Consider the following 15,316-nt stretch of genomic DNA (forward strand, 5'->3'; position numbering starts at 1 on the left):
GTTACGTTAAGACACTTCACTGCTTTTCGAAAGTGTAAAAAATATGTTTTGTGTAAACATAGAAGCTTATAATTTTATACAAGCGTTGGAATATTTTATTAAGTGATTAAGAAATCATAAAAACTTACTTCTACGGGAGTATAGAAGTAACTCTTTGTAATAAATATTAAAAATATTAATTTTATTCAACAATTTTGTGATATATTTATAAGTGATGATTCATTGTGCGTAACTCTTTCAGAAATTGATGATTAGATCCTATTTATTGCATTTATGACTCCTCTAGCACAAAAAACATTATTTTATATTCTTTTTAAACACATCGTAAGTCGTAAGTCACATCACCTAGTGACAATTTCTACGACACCGGGTTTTAAAAAGAAATCAATAAAGTAGGTAACTGTTGATGGTGAAACAACTTTGGAGAAAAAATACTTCAAATATATTAACAAAAAACAAGGAATAGTATATATTTATAATAATCTTTGTCTTTTGCGATTTTTCTATAACAATAGTAGCAATAACAACTGGACGATATTTTCTATGCTGACGGACCTCTCTAACCAGTTTGTTTGTGAACACCTCAAAAAAAAATCCATCAACTTACAATCTGACAATTTTCAGACAGAAAATTTCTGTACAAGTCCATTGAAAAACAAAATTTTTAGGCTTAAGCTAATACATCCTCATACAGAAGAATTTTGTACATGATGTCCTCTACGTTTTATAACTTTTGTCTAGTAATAAAAGTCTTGTATACTGATAAAATTGACTCCTGTCAAAAAAGCAATCCTACGTGCAACTTTTCAATGGAATATGTGATCATTTAGGTCGTTGACAAAACCCACCATAACACGAAAGCAAGGAAGTCGCGTCTAAAATGTGATAATTATTTTAAAAAAACCTGTATTATGATGTCATATGGTTTATTATATTATATTGTTTAAAAATAAGACATGATAAAATTATAGTGCATATCAATGTTACCCGCATCAATTTTCTTAGTTTTAGTTTTATTTATTAAAAAACCGAAATATGTTATTGTGCATCTTAATCACAAACGGCGACTAGTGCTGGCAACATTAACTACATGTCATACAATTTTTCCTGAATTAGTTCTATATAAAATATCGTTTCTCCTTATTTAGAAGTTCACATTAATAAAGTAAAATATCAGCTTCTATGTATGTTATATATATATTTATATATATACAAATAAGTATTTCATGATAACTATTTCAAAAGTAATTTAACTCGGCAGAACACTTCTCATCGATCAATGTTAGATTAGACCAGAGGGAATTGAATTAAGAAGAATTGTGTAGTACAAGGCCGTTCTTTAGAGATTTTAATTTAAAAGGCAAAATGAAGTGATGTTGATTACGATAAGGAACAGAAATTATATTTAACTAGCTGTGCCCGCGACTTCGTCCGCCTGGAATAGTTATTTTGGGCATCATATTTATTTTTGCAAACAACCTGCTCAGCTCTATAAATTATAGCCACGACTTTGTCCGCGTCACTTTCTGTTATTATTTTAGACAATTTAGTTTTTAAGTTTTTCAAAGAATATAATTATTTTAAAGTACTTCTGCGTAAATTATATCTTTAGTTTTATTTTCTTATGGCAGTAGAACATACATATTGGTTTTCTCCGCAATCCGATCTTGACAACGCATACAGTTAGCCGTGCGAAAAGCAGTCTGGACTTAAATCGATACCTACGTGTTTAAATGTTTACCCCTGTGATTTATTAATTGTAACGGTGAAAGATAACTTAACGGGAAATTGAGTTTCTTGCCGCCAATATTGCCCCTTGACACATCCATTGATGATCTTTTTTTTTATTTCAGGGAAAATTTTCGTTATTAAGCCCTCAATGCTACTCACACTTTCTCTTAAATCACGATCAATTTCAATTTTATTTTCAAAATGAAGTACTTTACCGTCTCCTATTAAAAGTAACTTTGAAGGAAAAAAATATAATTTTAAGATGTTAACAAACTTCCATAATGGGAGACTTTAAAGGCAAGATTTTACAATGTCTGCTCTATTTCCCCTTACTATTACTGGTTAACTTTGTCGAAAGTCCCCAGAAAACATAATTTTATCAATATCTCTAAAAGTCCTATCTAGAGCCTCTACATGAGCTCTATGGATTCGTCCCAGATTATTAAATTGACATCTTGTAAAACTTTTACCAATAGGCCATTTTTAGGTATAGAGCACACGCTATCTGTCCGTAAAGAAACAGTTAGGGGCAGTTTAAAAGTGGAGTAAGCTGTGCGTCCACCTGCTAATAAAGTCGCAGCGATACCTGACGACGCTACTGCCAAAGCTAGCTTTGCCTGAGACCTTACTTTTTTATATAAACTTAGTAATGAAAGTCTTGCCGGTTCCATCGGGAGCATCCAAAAAAAAACACTTTTCCCTCACTAAAACGAACACTTCGCATAACACAATTATACGCGGTCACCTGGTCATTAACTATATTGCTTCATTTTTAGTAATATTGTCATTTAATTCATTTACGGTTGCAACCCTATTCCTAACGGATCCAGATGATTAGGTATTCATCTAATTCCCAGGATTCCCTTTTTGATACAGAAAGCCCAAAATCGGTTAGTTATTTATTGCAAATCTCATGAATTTTATCTTCAATTATGATTAGTCCATCATTGTATATATCATCATTAAATGCTAATGTCATATCCTGATTCTCATTACGGATTCTGTTTAATATATCATCAAATAAAACATTACGAAATTTATTCCATAACTGTAAGGGGTCTGATAGTTGGCAAATTATAAGCGCGATGGTAAATAATTCTCTTAATTTTGGGACTCGGACATAACAGCATCTGACATTGTTTTTTGCCAATGTTTATCTCCCTCCAGTTAACCTTACTCTTTGTAAGCTCCTTGATAAGTTTGGCAAATAACACCATTTACAGTCCTTAGATGTTCAAATGACATTGGACCGCGAACATGTTGCAGTAACATTCTTAAATAAAAACATTTAGTTTGATTTGATTTTTTACCTGGATATCCCTTAACATCTTGTCCACTTCTTCTTCTAGAAAATGAATTTCTTTCCCGTACGTAATACTGGCGAACTTCGTGATATAAAAGAGTTTGTGCAATATTTCACTTTTGCAAAGATCAAAGAACGCTGTGAGTGTCGTTGATGAAGGATTATTAACGCGATCTGAAGGTTTGCATTATTATAAATATAAACTCTTTGTTCATATGAACTACTGCCGGAAAACGTTCATGAATAGAAAATTGGAAAATTCTCCAGAGCGTTCCCGAGGAACTTACGAGTATATGGCGACCATTTAGATATTTTTCTACTTCATCATTATTACTTTGTAACGAAAATGTAGCTTAATCAGAACCTTTATGAATATACTTAATGGCTTTGACCAACTGACAAAATGTGCATTGAAAATTCGTGATAGTACCGGATTATAGGGAACAACCCACCTATTATCCACGCTTATTTCTGTACCTTTGACACGAATTATTGCTGTGTTTCCACCATTATCTGGAGACCTGCGCCTGTAGGTTGGGCAACCTTCATCCCCGCTATGTGTTTCAGAAATAAAATGCCTAGGGTACTTTTTAGAATAAATGTTTTCTTTTATCCATAGTGACGCAGGATTACGAAATCCACAAGGACCATGTATCATATTTTTATGACAATATTGTGAAGAATTGGATCTTGTTGTTTGTCAGGTATTTCAACCGATATTATTGCATCTATACCACCACGTACCACGTATTTACCTTAAGACTGTTTATCTCATGATTCGATATCATACAGAACATTTGACAGCTTTTCTTCATTTACGGCACATACTTTTACCTATATACTGAAGTAGCCTTAACAAAATAGTTATCAAGGAAATAAATAAAAATAATATGATAATACCAATAAATTACTTTGGTTTACATTCAAAAAGCGGTATCTAAGTTTACATCTTTATATTTTTACGGTTAAGGTCATCTGAAGCAATATGAAAACTAAAAATCATTACAATAAGATAACAGTCTTTGCAAGCCTTCAAATACGTGAATGATTTCATCCTTTTGTTGTAACAAATTTTCCCCAAAATAATTAAATAAAAATAGACGAAGCATATCAACAGAATATAAACACGTCCGTATATTTCAAGTACACACCTAATTGAAGCTTTTACCAGTTTTGTTTTATTTTTGTAAATTAAGCTTTACGCAACATTGAGTACGAACTGCTTCAAAATAAATCTTTTTCAAATATCAAATCAATACCATACCGTTTCTAAGTACTTACAAAAAAAAACTTAAAAACTATATTGGTGTGTATTACAACATTTTGAAATATTATTTTAGTTACTTTGACATACTTCGTGATGTTATTTGTAATTTGGAATTTCATATCTAAATAATAATATATAATAATATATACATATTTTGAATAGCCAATAAAACTATTCAATAAACAACATAAAATATGCAAATAAGTTAGCGAGTTAGAAAAATTGTATTTTATGTATTAAATATAAGAACAAACACACAACAACACACACACAGACAGTAAAATGTATTAAAACTTACATTATGAAACACATTTCAAGTTGAAAAAATATTACGAAGTAGTCCGTCCCTGACAGGGGTTCCGTGATCGTACAATTTTTTATGATTTTATACTACACGGTGAAACTACGACGTCACCCTGAATATGTTTAGCAAACCATCACAACATTTATAACCTTTTAAGGATAACTGTGAATACGTTTTATGGTAAATTGGCTTTTTACATGACATTATTTACGCAATGAAATTGAAGCAGTTTCTTATAATGTTTATAATATTCTTTTCTACAAAAGTAACGAATACGAAAGAATATTTATATAGATATTGAATATATGCACAGTGACGAAACATTACCAAAATATTAAACAAATCATAAATTTGGCAGTTTGTTACTAAATAAAAAGAATATATATTTTTAAAAGCGGTTTCATTATTTTTAATTTATCCCATCCATCTCGTGTCCCGGCCGACAGCAGCTTATGCCTAAAACATGTCAGAATTTAAATTTTGAAAGGGTTGTTTTTACTTTTTAAGCTTATGTAAGGAAAAGTCAACCCTTATCCGTGCAAAGACGCCCGAATTGCTTAAAAGAATTTACAACTGTTTAAACATACCTCTTTCAACGAAACTACATTAAAAATACTTCAAGTAATATTAACTGTTTCAGGTGTATCCTTTGTCACTTTAAAGAAGTCGAAGTCAATATTTATGCGAAAACAATCTTATTTTCTAATATTAATTAGTAATATTACAAAATAGGATTATTATCTGAGTTTGTTATTGTTTGTTACTCTTTGACACAAATACTTCTAAAGTGATTTCAATACAACTGTTATATGTATAGTGAGAAGAAACCTCTTAGCATTCAATGGATTCACCTTGCAGGTGCCGGGTCCATCGCGTTGCAGGGAGAGGAACTTTAATAGTGCCTAGGACTTGTGACCCAGATGTCGGTTTAAGAGGCCCCTACCTAACGGGCGTTAAGCGTTCAACTCCACCGTACAAGCTCCTCTCTCTACCTAACCAAATTTGAAAAGAACCTACTAGGACTTCCTTCGAAGTACATTCCAAGAATGAATTGATATTAGTTGTGGACAGACCCAGGTCTTTTAGTAGGATGTAGAAAGATTTTGCTGTTATACCTCTCGCTCCCACTTCTACCGCGTACAAATCCAAGACGAACCTAATTCGAGTTCGTTTGTGAGCTCGTAATATTTATTGATCTTGATGGTATGGTCTTTGGGGATGTTGGTTCCCCAGGGACAATAAGCTCTATTATGACAACGCGCTTTAAAATTCGCGAATACATACATACGGTCTGGAGGACAACGAACAAATATCCTCTGGGATTTTGTATTGTTTCTCATACGTATCCATCATCGTAGTCTAATCCGAAGCGAATTTTAGTGCTAATGGGATGCAAAAATCTCCTATGTCCAACCACTCGTTCTGCATCTTTAACCTCATTGCATGAATTTTATATTTATCATTCTCGTCTTGCCGAATAAGACTTCAATATATCCGTATCTTGCCTTGCTACTTGTTCCCAACCCTACTCTGTTACTTTGTGCTCCTATCATAAACTGCTCATGGAATTCAAGTCGTGACTCTAGCTCTGGGGCATCTTTGTCTTTCGGAAGCGATGTAACGACTGCATCTGACTGATAAACTGACTGACTGATAATACCGAGTCGTATGAGGTATATCTTGTATTCCGCCTACCGAGACACAGACGGTGACATTTACTTGGTTTTGTCCTCAATAAATCCGTCCACTTGCAGAATTTATCCACTTCAGAATAAGATAAAGATTGCAATAAATCCCTAATTTAACACAAACTAAAATTAGTGGTATCTTTTGTTACCACACTATGTCCAACATGATTTTCTTAAACCAGAAATCAAATCTTTAAATATTCCTATTTGTTACGCATTATATCGCATTCATTCTACGAAAAACGCTTAATCTATATCGGTAAGATTTTGTTTATTTTTTTCAATTTTTTTTTATATATATATTTTTTTTGTATACTTATGAAGGTTCTTTGTGAGCTATGTATTGTGTCTGTTATTAATGTGCTTCATAGTAACAAATGAAAGATAATGTTTATGTTTCCTTTCGTATTTATATTACATTCTTTTGCATTATAAATCATCAATCAAAACCAATGAAAATTATTGTTTATATTATTTTATTCATTCACTAAAATCAGCTAGGTCCAATAAATCAGGATAGCCGTTGTTTTAATAATAATAGAAATAAAAAGGTTTATACCTGTTTAAATAAAAGCTAGGTATTTTTTCATAAGCTTTCATAAAGCTTTACCTATTACTAAGCTTTGAGGATAAAAGCGTGGGACGATTCTGCACGACAATAAAAGATTTTACTCTCTTGATTGTTGAACAGCAATATTCATTTTAGAAAATGTTTTCACAATCTTACTAGAATATTTAATTCTAATTTTGTTCTACATTTTCAAGTTTTAAACAATATAATAAATATGTAATTTTTAAACTGCTTGCAAATATAACCTTTCCACGACTTTGGGGATTTATTTTTAGATATGGTTGTTTTTAATGACGTCAAATAGGTGTTTTAACTGTCTAACCAAATTTATATAAATATATTTTGTGGTTACTTTATTTATCGTATAACCGAATGATAACAATAAGTAATCTTTTAATGACAGGAATCTATCGATGGAAATAAATTAATACTAAGTACTTTATCATATTTTCGACTATAAGATTTTCTACTAAAAGTTGTAAATGAATTATCTAAGAATGCCAGTGAAAAAGTACTCTCAAGCTAGACGGTGACATCTGTTTTGAGAGTAAGTACCTTTAAATTTTCAGGTTCGTAACTTTTATATCCGATGTTTATTTGCCAATTACAGAATCTATAACTGAAACCTGCATTTACTAAAATTATATTGAAAATATATTTATTCATAGCGTTTAATGATATCCAACCCAAATATTCTATTTAAAAATACTGTTGTCACTACATCATATGAAAACTGATGAATGTTATGGATAAGGTTCTGATCAAATTGTACCTGCTTCAATATCTTAAATTCAATTAATTATACGAGATTTTTTATTTCTAAATAAAAAACTTACTGGACAATATAAATATAAGCCACGACCACATGAACCACATGCTTTGTGTTGAGAAGAACAAACAAATTTAATATAAGTAGTACACAAATTCATATAAATAAGTATATTAAACATTATTCTGGAGGAATAATATGTTCGTGTTCGTATCAAAATAAAAAGGATTAAACATCAGCCACGGAAAACAACAAATAATGAAGCCGTCGGAGGCAAAGATATACAAAGGAATCAAGCAAATATTATACCTTCGGTTTGTCTACTTTTATCTTTTAAGTTCAGTTATTTTTATAGTCGGTTTATTTATTTATTTTTATATCCTTTTTATTTTATATAAGATAACATACAAGCTAATTTTAATATTTTTTTTTATATTTCCGATCTCTTAAAGCCCACAACTTTGTGTCCTTTCTCTAAATAAATAAAAATGTAGAACTAGAAAGCTGTAAATAAATGTTTCTTTTTACAATACTGTTAATATCTTGGATATTAACAGTAAATAAGTAATCAGTTAATCCGATTAATAGATTTTCTTGTTAACAATTCCTTCACTAATTTGTTTCAGGCTTAAAGTTGAATGTGTAAAAAAATATTTGAAAAATATGTTGCTAAAACATTTACCTTTTATTCTACATCGCATTTATGCACTGCGTGAAACTTATGTGAAATACGTTGAAAGGTACCCATAATACTAAATTTACCTTCGCTCTTATACCTTTACGTGAGATATCTGAATATACGAATCTCCAGAGTTAGAAAGCTTCTTTAAACCGCCTAATAAAAAACTTATATCTGTCTCCCAGAAGACACTTAGTATATTATAATTGTAAGAAGTATTATGCAAAAGGAAAATAAAAATATATTATTTTAGAGTCCATTATTAATTTTTCCTACTCCTATACTTTATTAAAATTGTGAAAACAAGCAATTTAATTGATCTATCAAATTTAGAAGTTATATATTGTGGAATTAAGGTTGTGTTGTGTATTTAAGCTGAGAGATAAAATAATAAACAGCGATTAGCTTAAGGACTTAAGAATTACAATATGGCGGACACCTAAAGTCCACAGATCAATTGAATTATTTGTCTTTACTACCAAACTACGTCTGAAGGATTAACTACATATAATACAAACAAGCAATCAACGTTACCAAAATACTGGATAGAATTTATTTACACAATATTCAAGTAATTCATCCTCGTTTAACTTTTTAATAATAAAATATGTATACTACTTACTTTATCATTTAAAAACGAATTTTAAAATAACATAAACGCCTAACCTGTTTAACCGTCAGGACTTTAGCGGGTTAGACACCTTATCTGGTGTTTATTAATTATATAAACAAACTTCATTATTCCCTTTGATCTCTTTTAGGTATTGTGGCTCACGAAAATCTCCGAAACTAAATTTCATTAACTAACAAGTCCGAAATTTCTAAATGAAAGGGCAAAGTATAATTAAATAAATAACATGAGAACTTTTCCACATCACAGAAAATTACATTAGTGCGTAACCTTGTTATATATTTCTCTTTCTAATCTTAGAAATATTATAAAGCCCAGTCACTTTATATAAATGAGAACGTTTGTTTGGATGGATGGGTTGATAGTTACTAATTTTCACCTGATTACTAGTACCGACTGACATCATCATCAGCCTATCGAAGCCTACTGCTGAGCAAAGGCCTCTTGTCACATGGAGAGGGTTAGACCATTAATCACCACGCTTCCTCAAGACGGGTTGTCGATTTCAGTCTTATAATTTGAAATTAAAAGACCAGGTTTCCTCACGATGTTTTCCTTCACCGTCTGTCAGTGGTGTCTAAATATTCTTAGAAAGTACATATGAAAAGATCACATCGGTACTTGCCAGGTTTTGAAACCGCGCTCTCACGTGTGAGAGGCGGGCCTTTAATCTCCAGGCCACCAACTGACATAATTTCTTTTAACATTACTATATTTAATTAATTTTAAAATATTTTAATCCGAACAAATCTATTAAAACTCTAAAAGATATATATTAAAAGACGATCATAATTGATTCTACGGAGGAACAGGATCCCGTATGTTGTTTTTTTAAGACTTCCAAAATAACTTACGCTTGATTTCAATCTTTTCATGCACTTTGTTATTTTTATTTACAACTAACGAAATGATGAACTAACGAAATTAATACTTATATAATTAAAGTACATTGTACAGTAACGTTGGAACTCCTAAGAAATTAATATTTTGTAACTCTATATTATTCTGTAGTTTTTAAACAAACCACATCATTTCTTGGGAATTAAGTCTTAACATTTTAGTACAAATGTAACACTGTGGTGGTTTGATATAATTTAAAGGAGAGCGCTCTCGTAAATCTTGGATATCGCATTTCCGAAACCGCAGCTTAAATAGAGTTCACCGCACGCTGAGCATCGGATTATAACCAATACTTGCCAAATATAATTCATAAACATATATCAAGGAGGACTTTCATATTTATTTATGGAAAATTGTATGAAAATCAATATAATCAAACTGAACTTATAATCGAATAGTATGGAAACCAATGATATAAAAACTTTTTTCTCTATAAATAACTCAATTCGACTTTATAAGAACCAATTTAATATACCGTATTGATTTGTGAATACATACTCCTTCTTTAAAAACGATGCCATCAATCGGTAAACGTCTTGTAAGCGTTTATAGACGTTATAAATAATCTTATAAAACCAATATACCATTTTTTATAACCATATTTTTGGTAACCTATTTAAATTATCTTTTTACTTTGTCGTTCTTTTAGTATAAAAGTGGCCAATGCAGAAAGCGCTTATTTCAAGTAAGTTATAATCATTATTGCATTTTACGTACAGTAAAAAATAGTTACTGTTTCTGAAACTTCATTGTACAGTAAAAACTAAAAGCATTTATTCCCTCAAAGGTTCATAATTGAGAAAAAATATATAACAGCGAAAGTATATCGTAGAAAATATTCAGTTTCCAAAATCACACGGAATTTGCCTTAAAGGTTATTTAATACTAATAAGTATATGGCTATTTCAATAATAGATTTCATGATATTCTGACCAAAGAAATATCACCCTCCATTGTTAAATTAAAAAAATAATATTAATAAATGTAGTGTTAAAAAATCTTACAAGCGTTGAACATGAAACATAATACAATGAGAAGTGAAATGTCATCAGGAAGAAGAATCGCCTGCGTGCGGAAATACCTGTAAAATATACCGAGTTAGAACCACAGATAAATCATTAAGTTGCCAAAACAAAATTTTTCCAAAAAAAAATTTAATAGTTTTAAAGGACAGGTTGTTCCACAGAAAGCAATCCAAGATTAGGTAAATATTGATTAAATGTTTTGCTATCAATTTATTACGTTTCATTACACTACTCATATTTAATTTTAATTTGAACAAGTCATCATATTATAATCATTGAATCAGCAGAAAATATATATTTCTTCCTATTATTTCAATTTCCGCTTACCAAGTTAGCTCATGCGTGGTAAAAGTCTTTCATGAAATAATTATATGAACATAATTTTCACACTTTTTGTATGTATCGACGCCAGTGGCGATTTGGAATAGGGTAAGCAGAATGTGTTTGAAAAAAAAAACATTTTTATCATAATTTCCTCCTCTAAACCAATGATAATAATGAAATCTTTCGCAATTATTCATTTAAATGAAACTAATATCCGAAACGTCGGGAGTATGTAGTTTTTGAACATAATGAATTACGCGAAGAAATACGAAAATATTAGTTTCATTTAAACATTACTAATATTCACGCATAAAGTTACAGCAGTCCGATCAGAACGAACACCTATATGTATATTTTATGAATCTCTCAACTACCTCTGAGCCACGAAAGTGCCTTAAAACGATTACGATTTGTTCATCACCGCTTTATAAAAGTTATTTAAATCGGAATATCCAGTGAAGATCCAAACATTCTTATTATTATTTGAAAACAAAAAACAAGGAAAACAAAATAACTTATTCGTGTGTACACAACCTGCCAGCTATTTAAAACTATCATAATACTTTTTATTAAAACATTACCTTTCTTTTAGTTCACTCTCAACTGGTCGCACACCTTCCCTTTGTAATTATTTTAATTGTATCATCAAATAACAACAAATGACAACGACAAATTCAAAACTCAAACAATAATTGAAAATGTACTCGTAATTAGTTTCGTTAAAGACACATCACCAGTTATTATTTTTCATAATTTCTCAATAAATTAATTCACTATTTAGTAATTAGCTACTTAAAACTTATTCACTTGCGCTTAGAAAGACAAATGACAATATTCAATAATAACAAAATGGCGAAAAAATTATGAACAGTTTACCGACCAATCAGAGAGTCCCGTTTCATTGAACAATTAACAGACTTTCTACGACATTTTAAACGATAAAAAGGATGCAGTGCTTCTCGAATACAACCATGCATAGGTTTTTGCACACACATATGCAAACATTTTCTCATCATCACGAGATTTGTAGATCGTCCTTGAGAATTTTTTTATGGAAAATAAGCAGCGAGTAGTTGTGCATACGCCCGCTCTAGCTGCAGAGCGGCACTATGAGTTAGCAGCGGCCGATGGAAAATGTTTCGTTTTTACATTGATATATGACACTTATGATATATAAATCGTGAATCAAAAGTAATTTTAAATGTCTGTAAACATTTGTATTTCGTAATGTATGATTAAAAGTTTGCCAGTAAGAATTAAACAATATAGGTTTAGTTGTTATATGGGTAGGTTATGCAGTGCTTATTTGCATCTATGGTGTGCACGCCACTGAATTCGGCGCAATTCCTACTATTTGAATAATCAATAATTGTGGGTAGTTGCAATTATCAGGTGTCACCGGCATAATCACCTGTGCAAGTGTAGTCACAACAATAAGTGTCCGTTAAATAGGGCCAAGAGTACAGATTACGGATAGTCTCGCTCAAGCCGTTGCAGGGATCGGACCTCTTCCAAGTAAAGGATTCGTCAAACCGGCTATGAGGTTACTTTCAATAGCCTTACAGCCCGAAGACAGTCAAGAATAGTCACTGGTGATGTCAGTTATGCTGACGTCACTCTTTTTAAATACCACGTTTTGGATACTACTACAACATGTATAATAGGTTTATGGCAGCCCTTAATCACTTATTATTACTTATTTTTCAAAAGGTTCAAATGTGCTAGCTATGGAAACATTAAGTTGTTTACATTTTCAATACACTAAATCAAAAACATTTTATTACGACCTCTTGTAAAATTATTATTTTATGGTAATACGATCTACAGATATTTTGTTACATAAGAGAATTTCAAATATTAATAAATGTAAAATAAATAATAATTGTATAAAGTAATATTTATATTTAGAGTACATTTATAAATACAATAAAAGTGATAGCTTCATGTGCAAATGCCTTTACGACTAATTAAAACAAAAAACAAGCCAACAAATCATTATTTTTTTGCATATTTTCTTAAAATATTCTACTTATACCTTAAATTGTTAAAATTATATAAAGAGTACTTTCACCCCAAGGAGCTTTCCAGAATAAAAGTTTTAAAATATAGTCAAACCTAGATATGTACCTAGATGATGTTAAAAAGAGATTTAAAACCTAATTTAAAAATATTTAAAACCTAATTTAACTTATTGTCACGACTTTTATTTATTCAAACTTACTCAATCAAGGTAAGTATCAATATAAGTAATTCATCATCATCATCATCAGCCCATAGGAGCCCACTGCTGAGCTAAGGCCTCTTCTCACATGGAGAAGGTGAGAGCATTAATCACCACTCTTGCGATTTCAATCTTATAATTTGAAATTATAAGACCAGGTTTCCTCACGATGTTTTCCTTCACCGTCCGTCAGTGGTGCCTAAATACTCTTAGAAAGTGCACATGATTCGGAAAAGATCATATCGGTACTTGCCAGGTTTCGAACCCACGCCCTCACGTATGAGAGGCGGGCCTTTTAACCTCCAGGCCACCACGATAAGTAAAAAGTAAAATTTAATAAAAGTGATAAAATATCACATCCTCAAGTTTAACCCGAATCAAAGCTATCAAAATTATACTTTTCTGCCACAAGATCGACTGTTGTTAGTAACTAATTAAAGCACTTTTACTTTACGAATGTTCATTCATTTATTTTAAAATTTATGTAACGAAATCCATTTTTATAAAATTTTGAAGCAATAAAACATAATCGTTACACCCATGCCACTAATTTTTGTTTGTTCGGCAATGTTTAATATTATAAAAAAAAGTATTTATAGAATAAAGGTTGAATTCTAATAAACACAAAATTATGACCAATTACTGTCATTTATAAGCCCCATTTCGTAATCAGGCTTTCGATTGTTGTCGTCGTTGGTAATTATCGGCGCTTTTCCATTGAGCTCAATTTAGTTCTATTCATAACTTTTATCAAAGATTACATATATGAACACCAGTTAGTGCACCAAATAAAGCTTACCATTTCACTTAATACACAATAAAGGCATCAATTTCAAACTGAAATTTTATCATGACTGTTCTATAAGAGATAATCTTAAATCACTTCGAAAGATTTCCTTCAAAGTTGGGAATCTAAATTTAAATTTATGAATATTGATATCGGCATTCAAATTCTTTCCGAACAGCCTCTTATGTCTTCAATAGAGAAAATTATATATTTACTTAAATTTTGATAAGGTAACTAGTCTATCAATACATATGTAAATGATTAATACGATTCAGAGGTATAGGTATTAGAAAATGCATATATAATATGATCTATAGAAAGGGCGTCCCGACCTATTCAGATATTAATAATATATCAACAGTATCGATTTCTAAAATTCCATAAATAATAGATGAACGTATCTGATCACGGCTGGTTATGTTAAAAAATTCATTGTCAAAATCATAAATTCAGATTCCAATAGATTGATTAAATAAAATTGATTTACACCTAAATTAACAATTTTCTTTCATTTATAACGTTGTTCAAGAATTTACTGAGAGTTGAGACTTAAATTAAGTTAAGTAATAGTTGAAAATAGCATGCTTTTCTTTTATAACTTCTATTCATTTAAAGCTTTATTACTTTAATAAGAAGTATTAAAACATATAGTAAAACAAATATAAGTTTACAGAAAAAATCTATAATAATACTTGCACATAAATTGACGGATAATTCCAATTTTTATAACATTAATTATTTAAAGTATTGGGTGGAACTATTATACAGATGATAATAATACTATTTTATTCTTAATAAATATTTTAATATAACTGTAGCGTTGTTTTGAAATCTTGTATGAGATGTATCGTTACACGATCCACGAGAGTGTCCGTGACAAGATACAAGGCGACAAATTATGTCGGCGACATGCCACTGCTACTAATACTGCTCTGAACTATATTAACATAACAATAAACCAGATTTAGTAATAATAATACATGCTTGATACCTAATAGATTGTCTAGAGACTAAGTTTTTGTGGCATAATTTTTTTACAGTTTGGACTAGCCCAACCGATAATATGTAGAAAATCTTATCGTGCCTGTAACTTAAACGGAGATTAGCAGAGGTTTT

Source organism: Danaus plexippus, chromosome 11 (assembly GCF_018135715.1).
Source record: "Danaus plexippus chromosome 11, MEX_DaPlex, whole genome shotgun sequence".
NCBI lineage: Eukaryota > Metazoa > Arthropoda > Insecta > Lepidoptera > Nymphalidae > Danaus > Danaus plexippus.